Below are 25,885 nucleotides of genomic sequence, written 5' to 3' on the forward strand. Positions count from 1 at the left end.
CCCCAGCTGAGAGAGGGAAAAGAAGTGTTTTCTTTCAGCCTGTTTCACAGCAGGTTCTGTTTCACAGCAGGATCTTCACAGCCCTCTACATGGTAAGTCCTTGGTTGCAGGACAATGTAACTGGTGTTCCTGGAGGAATCTCCACAAGCTGCTACATCCCACAGCCTATGGGATCATTCAGGAGGACTCTCGCAGTTCCCCTAGGGGTAAAGGAGGAGGACATACTGCAGAGGAGGACTTCCCTGCTGCACCATCAGAAAGAAAAGGCAATACAGCTGCTGCCTTCTGGGGTTTTGAAGATCAGTGTGCACCTGTGTGTGCCCAGGGCTGTCCTTCAGAGCAGGGTCACTGCACCCCAGGGGGCTGTGCACCAGGGCAGGGACTCTGCCGTCTGACTGGGTCAGCACTCAGCCTGCCCAGGGAGCGCCCTTCAAAGCTGTAGGGAGAAGCTGTGGGTGGAAGCAGGGCAGGATCCCTCTGCTGTCCAGAGGGTGCAGCGTGGGTCAGGGCTGCTCAGACTTCTACATCACCCAGCGGACATTTGCAGAAGGTCATTTTAAAGATGGCTGTCAAGGTAGGGGATTGCCTGAAAGGAAAGAAATCTGTGCTTTGCGTTTATCCACTCTTGATAGGCTGGGTGGGCAGTGGGAGATAGGAATCTATTTCTCTGCGCTGGAATAGGCGATGAGACCTCAGTTCTCATTAGGACTTGTCTGAGCTGCTCCTTAGCCCCTGCACACACAGAGATGCCCCTGGGCAGTGCCCTGCTGCCAGGAGGTGCCTGCAGGGCAGAGCTGAGCACACAGCAGGTGGGATGGGTTCTGTGAGCATGGAGAGGGAGGAGATGTGGGGATTCAGGCATCTCCCTGCCATCCCCTGCACTGCAGATGCTTTCCTGAAGCAATCCCCTGGTCTCCTCACTCACACAGCAGAGCCTCTGCCCTTAATGGCATGGAGACTTGGCCATGGGTTGCCTTCCCATCAGCCTGACGACCAAAGAGAGTTAAAATTCAAGGGTCTGACTGTGTCTTCCTCTCCTGCCTCCCCTGGCAGGGCTCCTTTGGCATGTTCTCCTCCCTGCCACCCTTCTTCTTACTGTTACACTCACTGCTGGTGTGGGGGGGTGAGGATTCAAGTGCAGCTCAGACACCAACGCTGCGTGTACTGTCATGGACATATGGCCATGGGGGAAAAGCATCCAGCTCGCACCCTGTTCACCTGTGGGGCTCTGGGGACTGCAGTGTGTGCGGCTGGCAGGGATCTCAGCCTCCCTTCAGGACATAACAAATTCAGGAGAGTTGACTCTGTCCTTGGGAGGTCCTGCTGGGCTGCAGGCTGCCCTCCCGTAGGGCACAGCTCTCCCAGGGCACCTCTGTGTTTTGCAGGAGCCCCATGGAGAAGACACCTCGGTGCTAAGGCCATTGAAATGCTGCTGGGTGGCTGCATGTGGGCAGCTGTCATGAGCCCTCTGTGTCCCTGGTTGGGAGGGCAGAGCTGAGATCCTCCTCAGGTACCATGAGATGGGGTGAGGGGTTTGGAGATCTGCACTGGGAAACTGCATTCCTCTGCTCCCAGCAGTGGCCTCTTTCTTTTGGGGGGAACACAACCCAAACTCCCCACAGCTCTGCTCTGCAGTCAGGTGAACTGGGAGTAACAATGCTGAAAAGCTCTTTGATATCAGGGTTGGATGTAATCTGAGATCACCCCGAGTTCCTATTTACCTGTTGCTGTAGGGCAGGACTGAGTCCTGCAGAGCCCCCAGCAGAGCCTCCTGCTCCCTGGGGCGCCCTCAGCCAGCACCAACCAGAGCTCACCAAAGGTCTTTTGGAAAAGTGAAGGGCAGTATTGGGGCTTTCTATAAGAAATTGAATAGATTTTTCTGAAAGCGGTCAGCGCTAACTTCTCACTTCTTTTACCTCCTCGAACAGATCCTCATGCCCACAGGGATAAAATGTGCAACAGCAGCTCTGTCACCCAGTTCCTCCTCCTGGCATTCACTGACACACGGGAGCTGCAGCTCTTGCACTTCTGGCTCTTCCTGGCCATCTACCTGGCTGTCCTCCTGGGCAATGGCCTCATCATCACCACCGTAGCCTGCAACCACCACCTCCACACCCCCATGTACTTCTTCCTCCTCAACCTCTCCCTCCTCGACCTGGGATCCATGTCCACCACTCTTCCGAAATCCATGGCCAATTCCCTCTGGAACACCAGGGCCATCTCCTACGCAGGATGTGCTGCCCAGCTCTTTCTGTTTGTCTTTTTGATTTCAGCAGAGTATTTTCTCCTCACCATCATGGCCTATGACGGCTACATTGCCATCTGAAAACCCCTGCACTACGGGACCCTCCTGGGCAGCAGAGCTTGTGTCCACATGGCAGCAGCTGCCTGGGGCACTGGGTTTCTCCATGCTGTGTTGCAGACAGCCAATACATTTTCACTACCGCTCTGCTAAGGCCATGTTGTGGACCAGTTCTTCTGTGAAATTCCTCAGATCCTCAAGCTCTCCTGCTCATCCTCACACCTGAGGAAGGTTGGGTTTCTTGTGGTTGGTGTCTTTGTAGACTTTGGGTGTTTTGTTTTCATTGTGTCCTATGTGCAGATCTTCAGGGCCGTGCTGAGGATCCCCTCTGAGCAGGGACGCCACAAAGCCTTTTCCACATGCCTCCCTCACCTGGCCGTGGTCTCCCTGTTTATCAGCACTGCCTTGTTTGCCTGCCTGAAGCCCCCCTCCATCTCCTCCCCGTCCCTGGACCTGGTGGTGGCAGTGCTGTACTCGGTGGTTCCTCCAGCAGTGAACCCCCTCATCTACAGCATGAGGAACAAGGAAATAAAAAATGTCCTATGGAAACGGGCCCAATAAATGATGTTTCCCTGACAATAACCTGCCTCCTCTTCTCTGCATGTTTCCCAGAGTTTATCTTAGGCCACAAGTCTGCCTTTTTCTCCTGTGATAATTCTACTTAGAGATAATTGTCTGGGTTCATACTCCTTCTGTGGAGGTTTGATCCTGTTGTGCCTGACCCTTGCACAACACTGTGCCACATGTAGCCTGTCAGATAGCAGCTCTTTGATTAAAGGAGATCTCCTGGGTGCAGTGCCAAGAAAATATCCAAGGAATTCGTTTCTGTTCTCCTTGTGTTCTCACTGGTTTTGAGGCTAAGCTCATGATAATGTTGAGTTCCATTGGATCAAAAGTTCTGCTTTTAAAGGCTCTCTTCTTGGTTTCCAATGGCAGGGGAGATGGTCCATGAGCTCCCCATTATCTCCTCAGGTTGCTTCATGTATGACAGGACTCATGGCATACACCAGACTCTCTGGAAATGAATTTGGAGGGGTGAGGAGAGGAGGGGGACTTCCCACGTGCCCTGGGGTTGGAATGAATGGAGACTCAGAAGGTAAAACACCCTCAAATGTGAAGTTCCCCCAAAGTAAAGCAGTAAATCGAGGTATCCATGAAAAAGGACTCTGTAGTGCCATGGGAGTCAGTGCGGACTCAGCAGGCACAGGGAGGGGAGAGTGGAGAGCTACAGGAGGTGCCTGAGGAACCCCAGGGCCAGGACTCTGGTGCTGTCCTGGGGAGTGGGGCTGGTGGCAGCAGAGGAGGGGGAAAATTCAGTCAGGGTTGGGGCTCACCTACAAGATGAATTCAGGAGAGCCAGAGAGTGCCTAGCTTCTGTTTCCTCATGGCCTTGTGGCGAGCAGCAGCCCTGGGGCTGATGGGGAGCCTGAACCCCGCTGCCTGCCCCCCAGCAGCTGCTGTGGCCTTCAGAGGGGCTGGGGCTGTGGGGTGAGTGCCCAGAGCTCTGCAGCAGCCTGCGCTGGGCAGTGCCATGGAGCCAGCCCAGGCTGGGCTGCTCTGCTGGGCTGGGCTGGGCTGGGGAGAGGGCAGGGGAGGTGGGGAGAGGTGGGGAGGGTCTGGGCTGGGCTGGAAAGAGCCCGGGAGAGAAAAACACCAGTGTAGAGCTAAGGTGTGTGAGTGTGCAGGGTAGGGGCAGCCAGCACTCCCAGTGCAGAGCCAGGTGTCATGGTGAAGGAAGCAAGGCACCAACGGTGCAGAAGAGAGGGGCCTGTTCTGCGCCATGGTCCCTGAACACCCCGGGGAAGCTGCCCCAGGAAGATTGTCCCAGACCTGTCCCACCCACTGGCCATTTCCATCTCTGGCCATACACCCCAGCTCTGAGGAAGGACCTTTGCTGCATGGTCACCCCCATCCTCCTCTGGGGCTCAGTCATACCCAGCTCCACTGCCATTATTAATCAAAAGGAAACGAGTTTTCTCCTGACTCTCATCACACACCAAGTCCCACAGCTGATCTCTCAGCCAAGCCTCTTCTCAGACAGCTCCAGCCCAATCAGGTGCTTGTCTCAACCAATTTTTAAAATCTCCATTGACTGAGATCTCCCCAGCTGGCCTGGGTCCTTGTTCTGGTGTTTGGCTCTGAGGGATTTCTGATAAACACAGCTCTCTCAGCCTCTCCTTCTCCATTATGTGCTCCAGGCCCCAGCCATTCTTCCGGCCTCTGCAGGACTTGCTTCAGTCTGTCAGGATCTTCCTTGTGCTGCTGAGCCCCAGGCTGGACACAGCAGTCCTGCTGTGCTGGTCCTGTAGTGGGTTAGCCTTGGCCAGCAGCCAGACACCCACCCAGCTGCTCACTCACAGCCCCAGCTCAAAAGGACAAAGGCAGAAGATAAGGTGGACTAGCTCATGTGTCAAGATAAAGACAGGGAGATCACTTACTCATTACTGTCATGGGCAAAGAAGAGATGACTTGGGGAAGATCAATTGAATTTATTGCCAATTAAAAGAGATTCAGATAGAGAGAAAGCATAGGAAAAATATTCAAGACCATTTCCCCACCCCACTCCTTCTTCCCAGGCTCAAATTACTCCATTGCTCCCAATTCTTCTACCCACCCCAACCCCAAGAGGAGCTGGGGGGATGGTGAATGGGGCTTATGGTCAGCACAGAACATCTCTGCCACTCCTTCCTCCTCACACTTCTCCCCTGCTCCAGCGTGGGCCCTCTCCACAGGATCCCACTGTGTTTGCTGTCAAGGCTATGTGCTGTTCATTTCTTTCCGTCTTACTGTTCTCCCTCACACTCACAGAATGACAGAGATGTTGAGATTGGAAGGGACCTCTGGAGTTCATGAAGTGCAACTCCCCAGCTGAGACACGGTCAGTAGAGCAGGTTGCTCAGGACCTTGTCTAGGTGGGTTTGGAATACCTCCATGGATGGAGGCTCCTCAGTCTCTCTGGGCAACCTGTTCCAGTGTTTGACCACCCTGACAGTGAAAAAGTGTTTTCTTGGGTTCAGAGGGAATGTCATGTGTTTTTATCCATGTCCATCAGCCCTTATCTTGACAGTGGCCCGAGAAGAGTTTGGCTCCCTTGTCTTCATTCCTTCCCATCAGATATTTATGCACATTCATAATACCCCCCAAGCAATTTTTTTCTCCTGGAAAATTAGTGAAAAAAATAAGTTTTTTCTCATTTTTCTCTGGAGCGCTCCATACAGGATAGACATGGACCTGTTGGAGCTGGTCTAGGGAGGGCCACGAAAATGATCAGAGGGATGGAACACCTCTGCTGTGAGGGAAGGCTGAGAGAGTTGGAGTTGTTCAGCCTGGGGAAGAGAAGCCTCAGGGAAGGCCTTCCTGCTGCCTTTCAGTAATTAAAGGGGGCTTAGAAGAAAGGTGCGGACAGACTTTTTAGTAAGGCCTGTAGTGATAGGACAAGGGGTAATGGTTTCAAACCAAAAGAGGGGAGATTGAGACTAGATATAAGGAAGAACTTTTTTTGCAATGAGGGCAGTGAAACACTGGCACAGGTTGCCCAGAGAGGTGGTAGATGTCCCATCCCTGGAACCATTCAAGGTCAGGTTGGACGGGGCTCTGAGCAACCTGATCTAATTGAAGATGGCCCTGCTCGCTGCAGGGAGGGTTGGACTAGATGACCTTTAACGATCCCTTCCAACCCAAACCGTTCTATGATTCTTTCTATGATTCTGTGATAAGTAAGTACAGTGCTGGGATACCTTAGGTGACTGAGGAGCATTAGCTTTGAAAGCAGCCTGATGTGTTGCTTGGGGATTCACAGCTTTGGCAAATCCCCAGAAAACCACCGCTTTGTGTTAGAAGCAAAAGGCAGGGAGCACAAAAAGACATATGTAAAGCCTAGGTACACAGTGAGGTGGGGAATCTGGGGGGTGGCCAAAGTCTGCAGGAGAACTGCTGCAGGCATGGGACAGCATGGAAGAGCCCCTGGTGGGGATGACTGAGGGCCTTGGTGGGGCTGGGACTTGCCCAACACAACCAAGGTCTCTCTCCTCTCAGCTATGAGTATTGTCACTGCCACCAAGAGCCACAAGGGGACACCATTTCCTTACAGCCCCATGGCCTCGATGCTTCCTCATCCCCCCTAGAGTCCAGGCATTCCTAGGGTTGTCCTGCACTCATCATCGCACACCCCCACATCACACTGCTCCATCAAGAGCCCTGAGCAACGCATGAGGAAAAGGATCTCCCTTCCCAGGTGCCAGGGATCAGAGCTTGCCCATCCTTCTGGATGAAACCCATCAAGGGCTGACGTGGCAGCAGAGCCACCTGCACATTGCCTTGGTCACCTGGAACCAGTGCTGACCTCTTGCCAGTTTAAGGCAGCCCCCAGGGAGGGGTACCTCCAGCCATGCTTCCCTTCATGGCTTCACCTGTGATGGCTCTCAGGGGGCCCACTGGCACCCTCAGAGTCCTGGAGATTTGAATCACATTTTAAAGGCTTCTTCCGCGACTTGTTCAATCTCCTTTTGTTAGCTGCAGTTCGGGAACTTGGCACCAGAGGGCTCACGGAAATGCAGCTACCCTAACATGCCATGGCCCTCTGCAGTTTTCTTTAATGCCTCCCTTCTTGGGTGGTTCATTAGGGAGAGTTCAGAAGTATAGTCTAAATGAGAAGATGTCAAAAAGAAATAACATTTTTAAAAGATTTATGCATTTTCATTATTTTTCTGCTTACAGAATAAATGATATAGACAGTCTCCAAGTCATATTGATCCCGAGGGTCTCAAGATGAAGTATGAACATGCGGGAAAAGCAAGACCCTTTCTGTCAGACACTCTAGAGACACTCTTCATCCCCCCCACCCCAACCTGCCATTTCTCTCACCGGTCACCTGAAACTCACATCACTCATGTTCAAATGGAAGCTTTTCCCACTTAGGCTGGACCTGAGTGTCTCAGCCTCCATTTCCTTCTGCTTTCCTTGGAGAAGTGGCTGCACAGAGACACAGCATTTCTCTTAGTTAACAAGAACAAAAACAACAAAAATCAAAAAGAAAAGAATAGTTCAGTAAAAAAATAAATTACATTCCTCAGCTGTCCATGAAGTCCCAGTTGCCTCCACTAAATCCCACTTGTACTTTTGAGGGGAAAATCTTCAGTGAGATTAGTAGGAAAAGCACAGAGAGAAAGGTAATGAAGGAGTTGGCTACAGAGACAGTCAGGAGACAGGAGCAGCAAGCTTTCAACTGCCTGAAGCTCCAAGCAGCACCTGGGTACTTGGGAGGGGTCTGAGGGAATGGAGAGTAATGGGAGGAGGAAAACCAGAGGGACACTCAAAAAGGCATCTGTGCAGACAGTCTGCTGGAGAAGATGACTTGAGAAAGGGTCAGTTGAATCAGGACATGTGGGAATACCTAGAAGATTAGTGAGATTCTGTACACTCCATACTGGACAGAGCAGTGGCCAAGCAAGTGCCGGGAAGATCAAGGTTTCTTCTCCCGAGAGCAGTACACATCCTGGAGAGTTTCATGATGGCAGCACAGGAAAACATTCTCTCTCTATGAACAGTACTCAAACATTTCAGCTGATGAAAATCTTCCCATACTACATAAATGTGGAGAAAATGTCCTCATCTTTGCAGGCCAAGCTCAGTTCCTGACTCTTCATGGTTTGCAAGGACCTGATCCAGGTGAGCATCACCTATGTTGGTCCAGCTGGTGGCTTTGCAAAGAAATTGCTCCAACACCCTCCAGAAACCTATTGGGCTGTTTTCACAGTGCTGTGCTCCCCTTCCAATGAATGTCAGGGTCATTAAAGTCCCCTCAAAGAGCCCCATGTCACTGATCTGGAGACTTCCATAGGTTGCTTAAGTAAGAGCCTGTCCACCTCCTCCCCTTGATCACCAGTTCTTTATCTCCCATCACGATGTCGCCCTAACTGGCCTCTCCTCCGATCCTCACCCACAAGGGCTCACCCAACCTGTTGACTTTCCCAGCAAGGAGCTCCCGACATCCAAGCAACTCCTTCGCACAGAAAGTATTCCTCTTCTGATGCTCCCAGCCTGTGTCTCGTGAAGAACCTTTATCCATCCATCGCAGCACGCCAGCTGTGGGAGGTGTCCCACTGTGCCTCAGAAGTCACAGCTTGTGACAGACCTCGGGGCTCCAGCTCCTCCTGGCTGTTCCCAGTCAGAGGAGAGTGTTGCACATCTGGGCTGCAGCCCCTGAGCCGTGGCTCCAGGCCAAGCTCAGCCTTGTCATGCTGAACAGGGACACCAAGCACCCAAGAGCCCATGTGTCCTGGCTTCAGCTGGGATAGAGTTAATTTTCGTCTTGGTAGCTGGTATGAGGCTGTGTTTTGGGTTTAGGATGAGAAACAATGTCGATGATACACTGATGCTTTGGTTCTTGCTAAGTAGTGCTAAGCTGTCTCTAAATAGGCGCTAAGTGGCGCTCACACTGGTCAAGGACTTTTCAGCTTCCCCTGCTCTGCCGGGGGCACAAGAAGCTGGGAGGGGGCACAGCCAGGGGGAGTGCTGACGCAGACTGGCCCAAGGGCTATTCCATACCATATGACGTCATGCTCAGTATATATAAGCTGGGGGAAAAAGAAGGAAGGAGGGGGACATTGGGCATGATGGCGTTTGTCTTCCCAAGTAACCGTTACGTGTGATGGAGCCCTGCTTTCCTGGGGATGGCTGAACACCTGCCTGCCGATGGGAAGTAGTGAATGAATTCCTTGTTCTGTTTTGTTTGCGTGCACGGTTTTTTGCTTTGCCTATTTAACTGTTCTAATTTATTTTACTTCAATTATTAAACTGTTCTTATCTCAACCCACGAGTTTCCTCCCTTTTACCCTTCCGATTCTCTCCCCATCCCACTGGGGGGGAGTGAACGAGCGGCTGCGTGGTGCTTAGTTGCTGGCTGGGGTTAAACCACGACACCATGTGCGCAAAAGCTTTGCTGCATGGCAGAGACATGCTGGAGCGGATGGCAGATGGCATAGTAAGAAAGACTTGAGGTGCCCCAAAAGAGAGCAATGCCTGCTGTCCCCAAGGTCAGAGAGCAACAGGGCTGGGCTGGGCAGCCCTGGCAGGAGAGGCCATTGCTGTCTGTGGTGTCTTTGCAGCCCTGGAGGGACTCTGGTGGAGAGAGGCACTGATCTCCTGGAAGGACAAGGTGCTGCTGAAAGCGTCCCTGGGTGTGGACATCCTGTGATCTAGGCACACTCCAAATTCACTGGGCTCTTTGAAGACTGTATCGTCCAGAGGGTGAGTAAAGGATGGGGCAGAGGAGAACTAGAAGAAGCTGAGAACATAGGCCCACAAGTGGAGAGCCCAGTGCAATGTGTTTCTTATTCATGCAGTGCCTTGCATCTGCTGGATAGAGATGAGACAGGGCTGGCCTCACTGCAGGGGTGGCAATCAGTCACTTGCACACAAGCACCGAAGGAATCTGAGATGGCGCCTGGGGTGTCTGTCACGCACCCGCTCGGAGGGGACATGGCTTCCCTGCAGGTCCTGTGCTGTCCCTGCCAGCCACAGGCAGGTTTGGTGGAGAGCCTTGGCGTCTCACAGAGCCATACAGGCCTGTGTTTGACCATTCAACGAGCAGCTGCCCTGAATTAGGTTAGGCTCCATGGGGCTGTGGGAGACAACTCTTGTTACAGGGAATGGACAGCTAGTCAATACAGCTAAAGGAGGGGAGAAAGAGAAAGACTTCCCTCTCCCTCTGGCACAGACCTCCATTTGGTCAGCTGGACACCTCTCTAGGCGGCCCTGAACAGCGTGAGTAGGGACGGGTGGTGATGTCCTAAATGTGGGCATCTGCCGTCATTTCACCTGGCATCCTCACCAGGCTGCGGGGTGCTGCCACCAGATGTTTCCCAATCTCTCAGTACTGCTCCTTTATCGTGGACTACACATGGCACCTCAGATGTCACCAGGTGTTTGTGTGTGAACTCCTCGTCTCCATCTCCATCCGTGACCCTGGGACCACAGAAAAGGAGTGCAGGTGCCTATTTTTAGTAGACACCATGACTGAAGCAAGAGGAATCTCACCTCCTGTGGGTTTGTGGCAGGCATGGGAGGCAGCTGAGGTCCCTTCCAGCCGCAGGACTACAAATCCAGGAGGAGATGCCTCCATTGACTCAGCTGATTGCCTTCTCTCAGCATGGGTAAAGGAGATGCCTCCCTGCCAGTGCCCAGGTGTCCTGTCTCATGATGGGCCAAGGAAGGGAGATTCTCAGACCTAACTGTGACTCTGAGAGGAGAAAGGCTACTGCTGCAAAGAAACGTCTCTGCAGAGGTGAGACAGGCAGCATCGGTGATTCCTTCAGTCTCTTCCCAAGGAGGTTCCTGGAGAGCCCCAGGGACACCTGGAGGGAGCACAGAGTGGGGTGGGGGGCAGAGCAAGTGATGTCTTGGGCAGGTCCTCTCCTCCTGGGCTAAGACGGGCTCCTGGGGTGGAGGGAGCTCATGGGAAGCAGGCAGCAGTGCAGAGAGACAGCTCTGCCAAGGAGCAACTCCTCTGCCAAGCGCTGCAGGGCTCTGGGAAAAGGAGTAGGGCAGAGCGAGATTAAAGGCAGCCTGGAGGGGGAGGAGAGAGGAGAGCTGCAAGGGAAGAAATCTTTCCAGCCCTTGTCACGGTAAGTCTCTTGGTGCAGGGCAATGCAGCTGCTTTCCTGGAAGGGTGTCCTAAAGCGTTCATAGCCTCCAGCCTACGGGCTCTGTCAGAAGGCCTCCCAGCCCAGGGGCTCATGTTAGACAAAGGGGAAGGGGTGAGGGCAGGGTGTGCAGCCAGAGCTGCCCAGGGCATTTCAGAGGGGACTTTTCCAGAGGAAGAGCAAGGCAGGGGATCCCTTGAAGGTAAAGAGCTTTCCTGAGTCTATGCTTTCAGTTTCCTGCTGTTTCAGGAAAAAGGGAAAAGGCGCTGCTATGTTTGGAGAGAGAGACTGAGAGTCCTGAGCTGCCACCCTGAGAGATCAGTAGGTCTGGTGGGAGGCAAGTCAACTGCTTCCATCCCCTCCTCTACCTCCAGAGAGCACCAGCATCACCTTTGCTCTCCTCAGCAGGGTTTGTCTGCCCTACTCCTCACTGCCTGCAAACGGGGAGTACCTCTAGAGAGTGCCTGGAGCGGGGAGGTTTCTTCAGGTGAGAGCTGAGCAGACAGGAGTTGCTGATGGGGTCTGTGATCCCTGACAGGGAAAACTTGGAGGGAGAAAACAGTTCCCACCAGGGATAGCTCCAGGCTGCAAACACATGGGCAGAGTGTTGTAGGAAACTCCAACCAGCAATGTCATGGGAGGGAGCCTTTGGGAAGCTCCCTATCATCCCCTCCAATGCAGACACCTTCCTCCGAGCAAGACCCCTGCTCTCGTCTCCCACCCAGCACAGCCTCTGCCCTCAAGGCTGTGTGGTCCAGGGCAGGAGTTGCCTCCTCTGCAGCCAGAGCTCTGGCACAGCAGAGGGGCATCTCCCCTGACACGGGGCCGCTTCCCTCTGCAGGGCAAAGGGGCTGAGAGCGACTGCCCTGGGCTTTTGCTAACCGGGAGGTGCTGTGCTCTGCTGGGTGAGCAGAAGGCTTTCCTGAGTGCCTGGCTGCCTCTCCTCTCCTTGCTTCCCTTAGGAGGAGAGTCACAGGGTTTTCCTTTGTTTCTCCACATGCTTGTGCTGCTCTTCTTCCTGCTCTTGGGGTCTCTGGCAGTAACAGTGGTGGTGTGGGGCAAGGGGTGGGGGTGCTGAGTGCCTGCTCTGGCCCTGACCTGGAGGGCGCTGCCCTGGAGGTGTTTCCATGGGACCAAGGTGCCCAAGCCCTCTCTTCATTTTCTTGGCTGCAATGAGTGGTTGGGCAATGAGACACTGCTTCCCTTAGCAGACAGCACCTTCAGACACCTGATCAGGCTGGAGAGGGAGTCCTGCGGGGCTGTGAGCATCACTCCAGAAGGGCACAGCTCTCCTGTAGGACCTTGGTGATGTCTGAGAGCACCTGATCTGCCAATGCCAATCAGCATCCTTGTCCTGTGCTCTCCGTCATACTCTGCAGAGCTGTGCTGGAAAGGAGAGGTGTTTTGAAATCTGCACCTGGAACAGGACCCCTCTGCTCCCAGGACAGTCCACTGGCTTTTCTGGAGCAACCTCTGTGTGCAGTCGTCCTCCAGCTGTGAGAGGTGCAAGCCCAGAGCAGCTGGGCACCAGGCTGATGGACAGAGCAGCCCTCCTGCATGGGAGCACTGACCCAGGTTTACACTGAGAGCAACAGCACAACGTGGGAATTTGACCCTTTCCAAGAGTATTTCCCAAGTGGGATGGGGGTGTCTGAATACTAAAACACAGCGTAACGAGACACATTTGCTGCACCTCATCTCCCACCTGCCTCTGGGGAAGAAAGCGTCCTTCAGAGCTTTCACCCTGCGCTCTAGTGCAGCACAGGGAACTCCTCCCCAGGAAGCCTCCCTCCAAACACACTGGGCTGTTGCTGCCTCCATGGGTCATTGCTGTAAAGCAGGGCTGACCCTCAAGGAGCCCCTGGGGAGAGGGCACGGCTCTGCACAGCACACTCAGCCAGCACAAACCACAGCTGAAGCCTCGGAGCTGCATAACAGTCCCCCAGGAAAGAAAAGCTGCCTTAGGTATTTCGAATGAATGAATCAAATTTTGCTCAGAGAAGCTTCTCTGAATTTTTCTGGTTTATCTCCTTTGGCAGTTTCCATGCCCAGAGACAGCAGGTGTCCAATGGCAGCTCCATGAATGAGTTCCTTCTCCTGGCATTCACAGACAGGAGGGAGCTGCAGCTCTTGCACTTCTGGCTGTTCCTGGGCATCTACCTGGCTGCCCTCCTGGGCAATGGCCTCATCATCACTGCCATCGCCTGCGACCACCACCTCCACACCCCCATGTACTTCTTCCTCCTCAACCTCTCTGTTCTTGACCTGGGCTGCATCTCCATCACTGTCCCCAAATCCATGGCCAATTCCCTATGGGACACCAGGGACATCTCCTACGAAGGATGTGCTGCCTAGGTCTTCTTTGTATTCTTCCTGTTTGGTGCAGAGTATTCTCTTCTCACCATCATGGCCTATGACCGCTACGTGGCCATCTGCAAACCCCTGCACTACGGGACCCTCCTGGGCAGCAGAGCTTGTGTCCGCATGGCAGCAGCTGCCTGGGGCACTGGGTTCCTCTATGCTCTCCTGCACACTGCCAATACATTTTCACTCCCCCTCTGCCAAGGCAATGCTCTGGACCAGTTCTTTTGTGAAATCCCCCACATCCTCAAGCTCTCCTGCTCACATTCCTACCTCAGGGAGGTTGGGCTCGTTATATTTAGCACCTTCTTCTTTTTTTGCTTGTTTTGTTTTCATTGTGCTGTCTTATGTGCAGATCTTCAGGGCCGTGCTGAGGATCCCCTCTGAGCAGGGACGCCACAAAGGCTTTTCTACGTGCCTCCATCACCTGGCCGTTGTTTCCCTGTTAGTCAGCACTGTCATGCTTGCCTACCTGAACCCCCTTTCCATCTCCTCCCCATCCCTGGATCTCGTGGTGGCAGTGCTGTACTCGGTGGTGCCTCCTGCAGTGAACCCCCTCATCTACAGCATGAGGAACACAGACATCAAAGAGGCCCTGCGGAAACTCTTTGAACACAGACTACTGCAGCATCAGTAAGGTGGCCATCATCCTCAGGAAATGCTCGCATGCTTTTTTGATCATATATTTCTTAGTTTTGTTTATTTTATCTCATATATTACTTCCACTTAAGTAATATTATTACCCCCCTGCCAGAGTTTTCTGACGTAAAAGACCCCACATAGATATGGAGCCAGGCTCCCTGTCTAGGGAAACAAAATAAAGAATCCAGCAGAAAATTCTTTGACTCTGCTCCCATCTCGTACAACTCCTCTGGAGCTCAGGGTGCAGCCCCAGCATACAGGAGGGGTCAAGGAGCCACGAGCCCAGCTGCCACATGGAGGAGCAGGCACTCGTCGGCCTCGGGGCTGCCCCTCACTGCCTCAGTGGGCAGATCCTTTCTGCCACCTTCATGTTGGGGCTGCTGCTTCCCTGGAGCCATGGCTGTTGACAACAGCAGGACCTGGTCTCTTCAGAGCAGCACTGCCAGCTCAGGGGCCTGTGGAGAGCGTTGGGTGGGAACCAAGACAAGTTGGCCAGGGGAAAGGGATGGCCAGGGAAAAGAGCAAGGGAGCATTTCTGTGCCTGCAGGGGGGAATCCATGAGAAAGAGAAACCTCTTTCTGCAGGCATCCACTTGGGGCACGCTGCTCTGTGCCCTGGCCAGGACTCTTGTGCTGGCGTGGGAAGGGGGACTGGCAATGATGGGGCATGGTCAGTCTGTGGCATCTCCTGGACCAGAGACCATGCATCCTGCAGTTTCCCTAACCTCCCTTTCCTCATGCCAGGGTGAGCCTCCAGCCCTGGGGCTGATGGGGAGGCTGACCCTTCTCTGCTCCCTTCAGAGGGGCTGGGGCTGTGGGCTGCGGCGGGCACTGCCGTGGGGCCAGCCCAGGCTGGGCTGCTCTGTGGGGCTGGGCTGGTGAGAGGGCAGGGGAGATGGGAAGAGCCAGGAAAGGTCTGGGCTGGTCTGCAAAGTGCCCAGGAGAGGACACCACCAATGTTAGCTGAGCTGTGTGACCAGTTCGTGGAGAACTGTCTCCCATGGCAGGGACCCGACGCTGGAGCAGGGGAAGAGTGTGAGGAGTCCTCTCCCTGAGGATGAAGGAGCAGCAGAGACAACATGTGATGAACTGACCACAACCCCCATTCCCTGTCCCCCTGCACTGCTCGCAGAGGAGGAGGTAGAGAAAATCGGGAGGGAAGCTGAGCCCGGGGAGAAGGAAGGGGTGGGGGGAAGGTGTTTTAAGATTGTTCTTACTTCTCATTGTCTTACTCTGACTTTTGATTGGCAATAAATGAAATTAATTTCCTCGAGTTGAGTCTGTTTTGCCCATGACAGGAATTGATGGTGATCTCCTTGTCCTTATCTCAACCCATGAGCCTTTTGTCATATTTTTCTCCCCCTGTCCAGCTGAGGAGGGGGAGTGATACAGTGGCTTGGTGGGCACCTGGCATCCAACCAGCGTCAGCCCACCACAGAAGTAGAACATTTCCTTCCCTTTAAATTGTTTCCTTAATTTCTTCGTTGCTTCATTTTATTTTTTGACATTTTCTGAATTGTTCTGTCATAATCAGGCCTATAACATTAAAAACAGTATGTTTGCGTCTCACATGGAGTTCAGTGCCCTCAAACACTCCCTGCCCAGGACTGGCCTTGCCACTGCTCGCCCTTTCACACAGCCGGTCACACTCTGAGGGGCTGAGCTCTCTCAACCGTTCCAGAGAAGAAGGGTGACCGTCTTCAGGGAAACGCTCTGTTTCTGCATGGCCAACATATTTGTGTTACCAGCACTTCTGGAAGGAGTCCCGAAATCAGCAAGACACACTCCCTTCACATTCCCTCCGCGGTGCGTGAATTGTCACTCTATTTTAGGTGCAGAAAGGGACAAGATTGTCCTTACCCAACACCAAACACCTCAACGCAGATGTCTACCTCTAATCGAGTTGCCTAGGCTTCCCTTTGCAGTAAATGGAGAGACAGAAGATGTCTCAATCGAGATGCCTGGTGATTTCCTGGTGACCAACTAATGCTCCAGAAGGGAGCCCTGGGTCACATTTCCAAGCACCTTATGGGTACATCTGTAACCCTGGGGGAGTTACATCTGTAACTCAAGGGCCAGGGAGACTTGGGGGCAGATCTTACCAGGCAAGGGGTGGGGAGGTGAGGCAATGAGATCCTCAGCCTCTTCCATGCCTGTGCAAGGCCTTTTTGACCGCACTGGTGGTCCAAGTAATTGAATCTCGCTGGGATTTATCTGTCCCTCACTGTCAGGAGGGTATCTCGGGCCAAATTAGCCTCAGATCCACACTTGGGACTTCGTCTTGGGAAGAAGAGCCCAGGAGTGAGGAGCTCAGCCTCACACTGAAAAACTTTCCTTATCTCCAGGCTGAATGCTCATTGTTTTTTCCTCCCAACCATCACTAAGAACACAAGAGCCTGGCTCTGTATTCTCCATGACCTCCTGGTAGGTACTAGCAGGCTGGGCTGAGGTCCCCCCTCAGCCTTCCCTTCTCAAGGCTGGACAAGCCCAGCTCCCTCAGCATCTCCTCACCAGCAAAGTGCTCCAGTCCCTGGCTGTCCTCAGGGACCTTTGATAAACCCAATCCAGCTTGCCAAAATCTTTCCTGAATTAGGGATCTGAAATCTGGATGGAATATTCCAGAGAATCCCTTCCCTGCATCTCCTGGCCATGCTCCTGGTTGTACAGCCCAGGATGCTGGTGGCCTCCCTTGCTGCCAGGGCGCACAGCTGCCTCCTGTCCAGCTCGCTGACCACCAAGACCTTTCCCATTCCCTAACACATCGCCCCATGCCCTCCTCCTCTCAGCCCATGGAGATCACCAGCACAGCAGCATGGCCTTGTGGGGGGCAACTTCTTCAGTCTGTTCCTGACCTCAGCTTTGGAAGAAGAGCCTAACCTTCAGACACCAGCACTGAAGAAACCCCTTTTATTACAAAGATGTGACATGGGAGGCCAGCTGTACAATCGGGCCAGACACATGTGCAAAGACCTTTGGGTCAGACACACTGGGTTCATGCCTCTGGAGAAGCAGACTGCATGCAGACATTCCTGGAGAAACACAGTTATCACAAATAAAATGCCCAAAGCACAGGAGATTCCCCAGATACATTGGAAATCACTTGTGAAGAGACACAGGCAGCTTATTGCTGCTGAAAGACTACGGATTGAATGAGCTGCTTCACTGCGTCTTTGAGCTCCTGGTTCCTCATGCTGTAGATGAGGGGGTTCACTGCTGGAGGCACCACTGAGTACAGCACTGCCACCACCAGATCCAGGGATGGGGAGGAGATGGAGGGAGGCTTCATGTAGGCAAACATGACAGTGCTGACTAACAGGGAGACCACGGCGAGGTGAGGGAGGCACGTGGAAAAGGCTTTGTGGCATCCCTGCTGTGAGGGGATCCTCAGCACGGCCCTGAAGATCTGCACATAGAACAGCACAATGATAACGAAACACACAAAGTCCACAAAAAGACTAAACATAATAAGCCCAACCTCCCTGAAGTAGGAGTGTGAGCAGGAGAGCTTGAGGATGTGGGGGATTTCACAGAAGAACTGGTCCACAGCATTGCCTTGGCAGAGGGGGAGGGAAAATGTATTGGCAGTGTGCAGGAGAGCATTGAGAAAAGCACTGCCCCAGGCAGCTGCTGCCACGTGGACACAAGCTCTGCTGCTCAAGAGGGTCCCATAGTGCAGGGGTTTGCAGATGGCAACGTAGCAGTCACAGGCCATGATGGTGAGAAGACAGTACTCTGCTCCTACGAACAAGGCAAACAGAAAGAGCTGGGCAGCACATCCTGCACATCTGTGTCCCAGAGGGACAGATGGTGTCCCACAGGGAATTGGCCATGGCTTTGGGGACAGTGGTGGAGGTGGATCCCAGGTTGAGGAGGGAGAGGTTGAGGAGGAAGAAGTACATGGGGGTGTGGAGGTGGTGGTTGCAGGCTACAGTAGTGATGATGAGTCCGTTGCCCAGGAGGGCAGCCAGGTAGATGCCCAGGAAGAGCCAGAAGTGCAAGAGCTGCAGCTCCCGTGTGTCCACGAAGGCCAGGAGAAGGAAGTGCGTGATGGAGCTGTTGTTGGACATCTGCTGCCTCTGTGCACGGGGTCCTGTTCCTACAGGAAGAGTCAATGAAGCGTTAGGGGAGACTTCTCTGAGCAAAATCTAAGCCTTTCTCCTACACCTTCACCCTGCCACACTACACACCCCCCGCCCCGCCTACTCCTTTTCCAGGAGACCTTCCTTCAGCTCAGTGGCTGCAGCCATGGCTGAGCATAGTGTGGGGAGCAGGGCCTCTGCCCGCTGGCTGCTGAGGAGTCAGTGCTGCTCTGCAGCAGTGAATTCATCGGTCAGGGCAAGGGTTAGTCCTGGTGTTCAACTTTCTCAGATGAAACTGCTCCTAATGCAGAAGGGCCTGTCAGCATCTGTACTCCCAGTGCTAAGGAAAGGGGATAGCGGATGGTAGTTTGAAATGTTTGGGGTTTTTAAAGCTCCCCCCATCTCACCTGGGGAGTGTTCTTGGATGCCAGAAACCCTCAGCATTTCTGCTGCACTCAGGGAGAGCAGAGCGAGTCCTGCACGGCAAAAGGATTGCCTGGGGCTTAGTGGAGACTGAGGGGAGCTGGTCTGTCCCTCCAAGCTGCCGTGGGCTTGTTCTTGAGATGGGGGCTGATCTCACTCTTGTGTTACCCTAAAAAAAAAAAAAAAACAGACACTGCTGTGAGCAGAGGGATCCAGTGCAGACCACTAAATGTCTCATGCTTTCTCAAGGTCTCAGCACCCCACTTCTAGCCAAGGATACGCATGTCTCATTCCACAAACCCAAAAGAACGTTCTCTGTCATAGCATCTCTGCACTTCTCCATGAGGATTTCAGATAACACAAAGGTGCTACAGGACAGGTTTGAATCCTGGAGGGAAGCTGGGAAGGAAACCTCAGGGAGATAGATAGCCAAGTGTCCTAATGACACCATCTGATTAAGGGAAAAGCAGCTTATTCTCCAGTCCCACACACTGCATTGCACACAGCCCCACAGTTGAGATGAAAGCTGGGACACTTGTTCCCATGGACACAGCTGCATGAAAGGACCCACAAGATCAGTGTGTGACTCTGCAGCTGAAACTCCACCTCCCCAGAGAGCCTGGCAGCAAAAATAAAAGAAAAATAACACAGACAAGTTGAAACATAAAGACAAATACAGTGAGGGTGTGGCTGAGAGAGGCCAGGGCAGAGGCATTGGGGCACTCAGACCGCGTTCCCCTTCCCCAGCTGTGCACGCCACCTCCCAGACACCACCATTGCCGGGCAGCTGCTCTCAGCCCCTGCGCTCTGCAGAGGGAACTGGGCCCGTGGCTGCAGAGCTGCACCACGGCTCTGCTGGAGCTCTGGCTGCAGAGGAGGTGGTTCACGCCTTGGAGCCCCCAGCCCTGAGGGCAGAGGCTTTGGTGGGTGGGAGAGGAGGCAAGGGGGCTTGCTCAGAGGAAGGCGTCTGCACTGGAGGGGATCATACGGAGGTTTCTGAATTCTCCCTCTCACAGCATTTCTGGTTTTAGTTTTGTCTCATTCCCAGATCATCTCCCTGCTGCCTGGAGATCCTCACCCTGGGAGGTGTTTCCCTGTCCCATGGCTTTTCCCTGCAAGTGGTGACAAACCCCATCCCAACCTCTGTGCACTCACCCTGGCCCCACAGAAACCTGCCTGTTTGCAGGGCACTGGCTGGTTGCATGTTCCTGTTTGCAGGTGGAGAAGGGCAGGTCAGAAGAACCCTGATGGGTCCAGCAGAGGTGATGCTGGTGCTGTCCATAGGCAGAGCAGTGGCTGAGGGCACTTTAGGAGGCTCTCTCAGGAGTTAATGATCACTCGCTCAGGAGTCCAGTGACTTCTTCAAAGTTGCCAGCTCCTTTTCCATTCATCCATTTTCCACTAGCCCCCACTCCATGTAGGAAACTGAAAACAGAAATTCAGGAAATCTTCATTTTCTTTATGGCAATCCCTGCCAGGACCTCCTTCTTGAAACATGCCTTAGGAAATATTCTGGAGGGGAACTGGAGCTGTGAGCAGCCCTGACCCACGCAGCCCTCTCTCAACAGCAGAAGGACCCTTCTCTACCACAGGTCCCTTCTTCCACCCACAGATTCTCCCCACAGCGCCGTTGGGAGCTCCCCGGGCAGGCTGAGCACTGACCCTGGCACACAGACCGCTGGGGCACAGGCACCCTGCTCTGAAGGACAGCCCTGGGCATCCCTGGCTGTGCACTCGGCTTAACATCCTTGCAGTCATCCCCGGAGGAAGGCAGCCTGCATGCCCTGTTCCTCTGATAGTGCAGCTTCACTGCCCTGGTTCTAGGGACTTACCGTGTCAAGGGCTGTGAAGATTTTGCCCACAATGAGCTCTCAGCGTCCTCGCACCCCAGACTGCCTTTCATTTCTCTCTGCCTCACCCCTCTCCTTCCAGCACTTGCAGGCAGTGCCCTCAGCCCTGCTGCGCTTTGCAGAGGAGCTGCTCCTGGGCAGAGCTGTCTCTCTGCAGGGCTGCCCACTTGCCAACAGCTCCCTCCATCCCAGGAGCCCAGCCCAGCTCAGCAGCAGAGGCCCAGCCCAAGACACCACTTTCTCTGCCCCTCTGGGCTCCCTCCAGGTGTCCCTGGGGCTTCAGGGGAACCTGCTGTGAAACAGGCTGAAAGAAAACACTTCTTTTCCATCCCTCAGCTAGGGAGACACAATTATTCCCAGCACTGTCATTTCTCCTGTGAGGAAGAAATTTGGGCAGGAGAATCACCTTTCCTTGTCCCATCACGAGACAGGACAAGCAGACAGTGACAAGGAGGGATCTGCGTTACCCCTGCTGAGGGAAGGGATGCAGATGAGTCAATAGACACATCTCATTGTGGGTTTGCAGTCCTGGGGCTAGAAGGGGACTTAGCTCCCTCCCATGCACAACACAAACCAACAGGAGGTGAGAGTCCTCTTGCATCAGGTGTTCAAGTGGGCACAGAATAGGCACCTGCATGGGAGCTCCTTATCGCAGTTCCCATGCCTGTTAATGGGGATGGAGGGCAGGATTGGGCTGTTCAGACACAATGCCTGGTGACATTGAAGGTGTCAGGGGTGGTCGAAGATCTGTGCAGGCAACTGCAAGCTCTAATGGAGCCATTCCTAGAGCCAGGCCAACACCTGGGGGAATCCTCTTAGAGGCTGCTGGGAATTTTCTTTGGCCAACTGAAATGACAGCTGACACCCAAATGAGGGTACCTGAACCTGCCCCCACTCATTACGTTCAGGAGCCTTGAGAGTTATTCATCTGAACCACTGGAGCCATGTGCCACAGGGAGAGCTCAGGGTCCCTCTTTCTCTTCTCCATCAGCTGTATTCACTAGGTCTCCACTCACTCTACTGGCAGTTGCCTCATGTTCATCCCCACATTGCCTTACAGAGATCCGGGTGTCTACTCAATTTAATTTATAAATCCAGGCCCACAGAGCTCCATGGGATGCCAAGGCTTGCAGAGACAGCACAGGACCAGTGACGAGTGGTGTTCCTCAGGGGTCAGTCTTGGGACTGGCGCTGCTTAACATCTTTGTCAGTGACTTGGACAGTGGGATTGAGTGCACCCTCAGCAAGTTTGCCAACGACACCAAGCTGTGGGGTGCAGCTGACACGCTGGTGGGAAGGGATGCCATCCAGAGGGACCTTGACAGGCTGGAGAGGTGGGCCCGTGTGAACCTCATGAAGTTCAACAAGGCCAAGTGCAAGGTCCTGCACATGGGTCGGGGCAATCCCAAGCAGAAATACAGGCTGTGCTGAGAATGGATTGAGAGCAGCCCTGAGGAGAAGGACTTGGGGGTATTGGTTAATCAGAAACTCAACATGACCCAGCAATGTGCTCTCACAGCCCAGAAAGCCAGCCGAATCCTGGGCTGCATCAAAAGAAGCATGACCAGCTGTATTCACTAGGTCTCCACTCACTCTACTGGCAGTTGCCTCATGTTCATCCCCACATTGCCTTACAGAGATCCGGGTGTCTACTCAATTTAATTTATAAATCCAGGCCCACAGAGCTCCATGGGATGCCAAGGCGATGCCAAGGCTTGCAGAGACAGCACAGGACCAGTGACGAGTGGTGTTCCTCAGGGGTCAGTCTTGGGACCGGTGATGTTTAACATTTTTGTCGGAGACATGGACAGTGAGATTGAGTGCACCCTCAGCAAGTTTGCACCCAGAGAAGTTGTGGATGCCCCCTCCCTGGAAGTGTTCAAGGCTAGCTTGGATGGGGCCTTCAGCGACCTGCACTAGTAGAAGGTGTCCCTGCCCATGGCAGGGGGGTTGGAACCGGATGATCTTTAAGGTCCCTTCCAACCCAAACCATTCTGTGAATCTATGATGGTTCTATTTACCAACACGAAAGCAATTCCCATTCAGGGTGGGTGTGTGACAGACACCCCAGAAGGCATTGCAAGCAGTGCGATTTGCTGCCTGTGTGCCGCTGACTGATGCCACCAGTCAGAGGCATCAGTCATCAGATGCCATCAGAGAGGCAAGGTCTGTCCCTTCTCTACCCAAGAGCTGCAGGCATTGCCTGAACACAAAGCACATCACACTGGGGTCTTTACTCACACCCACGATGATACAGCCAAGGAACAGATGAACCATTTTCACCGTGTGCCTGGATACACCTTGTCTTCAAAGAAAGTATCCCTCAAGCACAACAACGGGTCCTACCAAAACTCCACTGAAACTGAAAAGGGCATGCAAGGGCACCAAGATGAGCTGTTTCTACTTCAGGAACAGAAGATACAGAAGAATCAGAAATACTGTGGGACCACTGCTAAATGTAGTAAGAGTAGGTGTAGGTAGGCTGAGATACTCTCGCACTCTTTGCCTCAGTTGCCACAAAGCAAGGTCTCCAGACCTTTCTGCTTTGAAGCAGAAGTCTGGAGGAGAGCAACCAGCAGTGGATGAGGATCAAGGCAGGGGTTACTTGAGCAAACTACACGCTTACCAGTCCATGGGACCAGAGGGGCTGCACCCAAGGGTGCTGAGAGAGTGTTTTTCACCAGGAGGCACTGGTTCATTCTAATTCCAGTAAGAAAGGCACTTGGACGCTGTGAGGGATCTTGTAAAATGCTGCTCATTAGCACTAACCCTGTAAGCAGAGAATCATGCAGATCATCTCAGGTGCCTTTAGATGGTGGGAACCCCAAGTGGTGTAGCATTGAACAGGCTTCTGACCCCCACACAGCATGCCCTGCAAACCCCGCCCATAGAAGACAATCTCCTGGTTTGGTCATTCAAGCTGCTCTTTGCTTTGTTTACAAGAAACCACCTCTTTTCCTCATCTCTACAGTCAAAGAGCAAGGAAGTTCTCATGAGAACTCCTTGCTGCACTGTTAGGTACAGGCAAGGCTACGCAGGAGGCGTAAGGGCTGGTCCTGAGTGGGAGCTGCCTGCAGGCCCCTTGGGACAACGAGCTGCTGAGGTTGTCCTTCGGCCAAGGGATCTGTGCAGCACAGCACAGGCGTGAAGGCCAGGCTGTACGTGCAGTGCATCCCAGCTGGCTGTACCGTGGTCTTCTGGTCAGGGTCACTGCTCAGGTTTCCCTGTGAGAAGTCTGCGCTCCACCCTGGTGCCACAGCTGAGCTGCTGCGGCCAAACCATGCACAGCCAGGAGGAGGTGGATCGCAGGCAGGAGGAGCTGGAGCCCTGTGGCTTGTCACACAACTGTGATGGTTTGGGATGAAATGAGATGTGGGTTCTGCAGTGGAGGAAAACAGGCTCTGCTGGAGAGACTGGCAGAGAGGATGAGTCTGGTGGAGGCCCCCTGTATTGAGCAGATGCCCCCTGTGTTCTCCTCCTGTGCAGGAGGACAGCCAGCAGTGGATGGGGATCGACTCAAGGGTTCCTTGAGCAAACTCAAGCACCGTTACAGAAATGGAGATGAGTCATCTGAGCAGATCCCTGACGACAAGTTTTGGTATGCCATGTCCCCTGAGATTCCACTTTTTGGTGCAGAAGAGTATGATGCCCCTTGAGTTGTCCTGGAATATCTCCTGACCCATGTGGTGGTTTAGCCTCTGAGGAGAATCCAAACAGCACCTCTGACTGGAGCAATTTAACCTTCAATGCTGACGCACAGGGCAGATGGTGGGACTTCAGACCTTCCAGGCACTCCGTAGAAGGGTTAGGTCTTCAGAGATGCAAAATTAAGATAATGGTGTTGTGTCAGTGTCCATCACAGAAAAATTTGGCCCGCCTTGTGCTTTTCACCTGTTTAGGATCTGTCCTGTGACAATTTTTTGTAAAACAATGAATTCCTCGCACACACACACACACACTTGAAAGAAGGATGAAAGACAGAGAGCAGAAATGAATTAAGGGCAACATTGTCTGACAGGTGGTACTGTGAAATGGTAAGAAAGGGTTAGCAATGAGAGAAAAAGCAGTGTTCTAAACACTTCATGCCAGTATCTAAATACTCTTAAGTTAGAGCTATCTTGTGAATTCAGAATGAATGACAAAAATAAAATGAAAGGAATTAAATTTATCATCATGAAGAAGAAGAAATTTTAGAGCATGGTACTGTTACTGCTTTTAATTTAAAGAGAAATAAGTCCATAATGCAGCTGCTAAGACCCCACCCAGGCGCTCGTTCACTTTCCTCTCCTGAGGGATGGGGAGACAATCAGAATGGCAAAGTGAGGAAGAACTCATGGGTCAAGAAGACAACACCAGAATAGGTAAAACCAAAGCTGTGCCCACCAGCGAAGCAAAATCAGGAAGACATTCGCTGCTTCCCATCGGCAGGCAGGTGTTTAGTCACTTCCAGGAAAGCAGGGCTCCATCATGAGTAACAATTACCTGGGAAGAGAAATGCCAAAACTCCAAACGTCTTCCTCCTTCTTCCCCCAGCTTTTATTGCTGAGCATGATGTCATATGGTGTGGGACATCCCTTTGATCAGTTGGAGTCAGCTGTCCTGGCTGATTCCCCTCCCAGCTTCTTGCCCACCCCCAGCCTATTCGTTGGCGGTGCAGCAGGAGAAACAGCAAAAGCCTTGGCACGGTGCAGCTACTGTTCACCAATAGCTAAACCATCAGTGTTTTATCAACACTGGTTTGGTCACAAGCCCAAAACATAGCACCGTAGGGGCTGCTATGGAGAAAATTAACTCCACTCCAGCCCCACCCAGGACACCGAGTCTCCCCTCCCACAGCATTCCTGACACCAGTTCTGTCTCATTCCTGGTCCATTGCAGACCAACCATCTGCACTGCAAATGTGGGCAACAGCTAAACTCCTCCCAAGTCCTTGCACAAGCACTTAGACCTCAAAGAATTCCGAGGTGCCTCAGGGAGGCCCTCCCCTCACACATCTTGGTGTGCTTCCTCAACTGGTGTTTCCAGGATCCATGAATGGTGACTGGAGAAGCATGGCCGTCCCCAGAGAATGAGATGGGAAGCCTTGAGAGCTTCTTCACTTTCCAGTTAGCAATTAGGCAGTGAGTGGCAGTGTGTAGGGATGGGAGAGAGGGTGGAGGGAAGTCAGCGAGAAGCAAGGTGATGGTTCAGGGCTTTAGCAAATCCTTCCAACCACGTCTGAGCCCAGAAATGGAAAGCCATTGATGTCTGTGGGTGGAGGAGGAGTAGGTGTGCCCTGGGAGTGTGGCTGAAGGTCCCTGCACAAAGCAGGGCTTATGTGAGGACTTTCCATCATGGGAGCATGCCTCAACCTGGCAGATGGGAAGTGCCTGTTGCTGGGGGTGGCTGAACACTGCTCATCATGCCCCATGAGCCGACCTTTCTGTCTTCCTCTCCTTCACTACCCAAACTTGCCTGGAATTCAGGAAACATCCATGAGCCTGGAGAACGCGTGAACCTCCTGGAGTGAGGTCCCATTACTGCAGGGGAGGTGGGAAGGCTTTGTGAGAGAAATAGGACTGTAGGGAGAGAGTGGTGTGTGTGTAGA

The 25,885-nt window shown here is 53.2% G+C and overlaps 2 pseudogenes across 2 annotated transcripts; one reads left to right on the forward strand and one right to left on the reverse strand.

Moving 5' to 3' along the window:
• The first annotated feature begins 1,951 nt into the window (after positions 1-1,951).
• Positions 1,952-2,863, forward strand: LOC309603947 (olfactory receptor 14A16-like; annotated as a pseudogene). Its single transcript has one exon. The product of its transcript is annotated as an olfactory receptor 14A16-like (transcript).
• Positions 2,864-17,067: 14,204 nt separating this feature from the next.
• LOC309603948 (olfactory receptor 14A16-like) lies at positions 17,068-18,013 on the reverse strand (annotated as a pseudogene). The gene has a single exon. The product of its transcript is annotated as an olfactory receptor 14A16-like (transcript).
• Positions 18,014-25,885: the final 7,872 nt, after the last annotated feature.

Source organism: Platalea leucorodia (genome assembly GCF_965183815.1).
Source record: "Platalea leucorodia genome assembly, contig: HAP1_HAP1_SCAFFOLD_267, whole genome shotgun sequence".
NCBI classification, from domain to species: Eukaryota; Metazoa; Chordata; class Aves; order Pelecaniformes; family Threskiornithidae; genus Platalea; species Platalea leucorodia.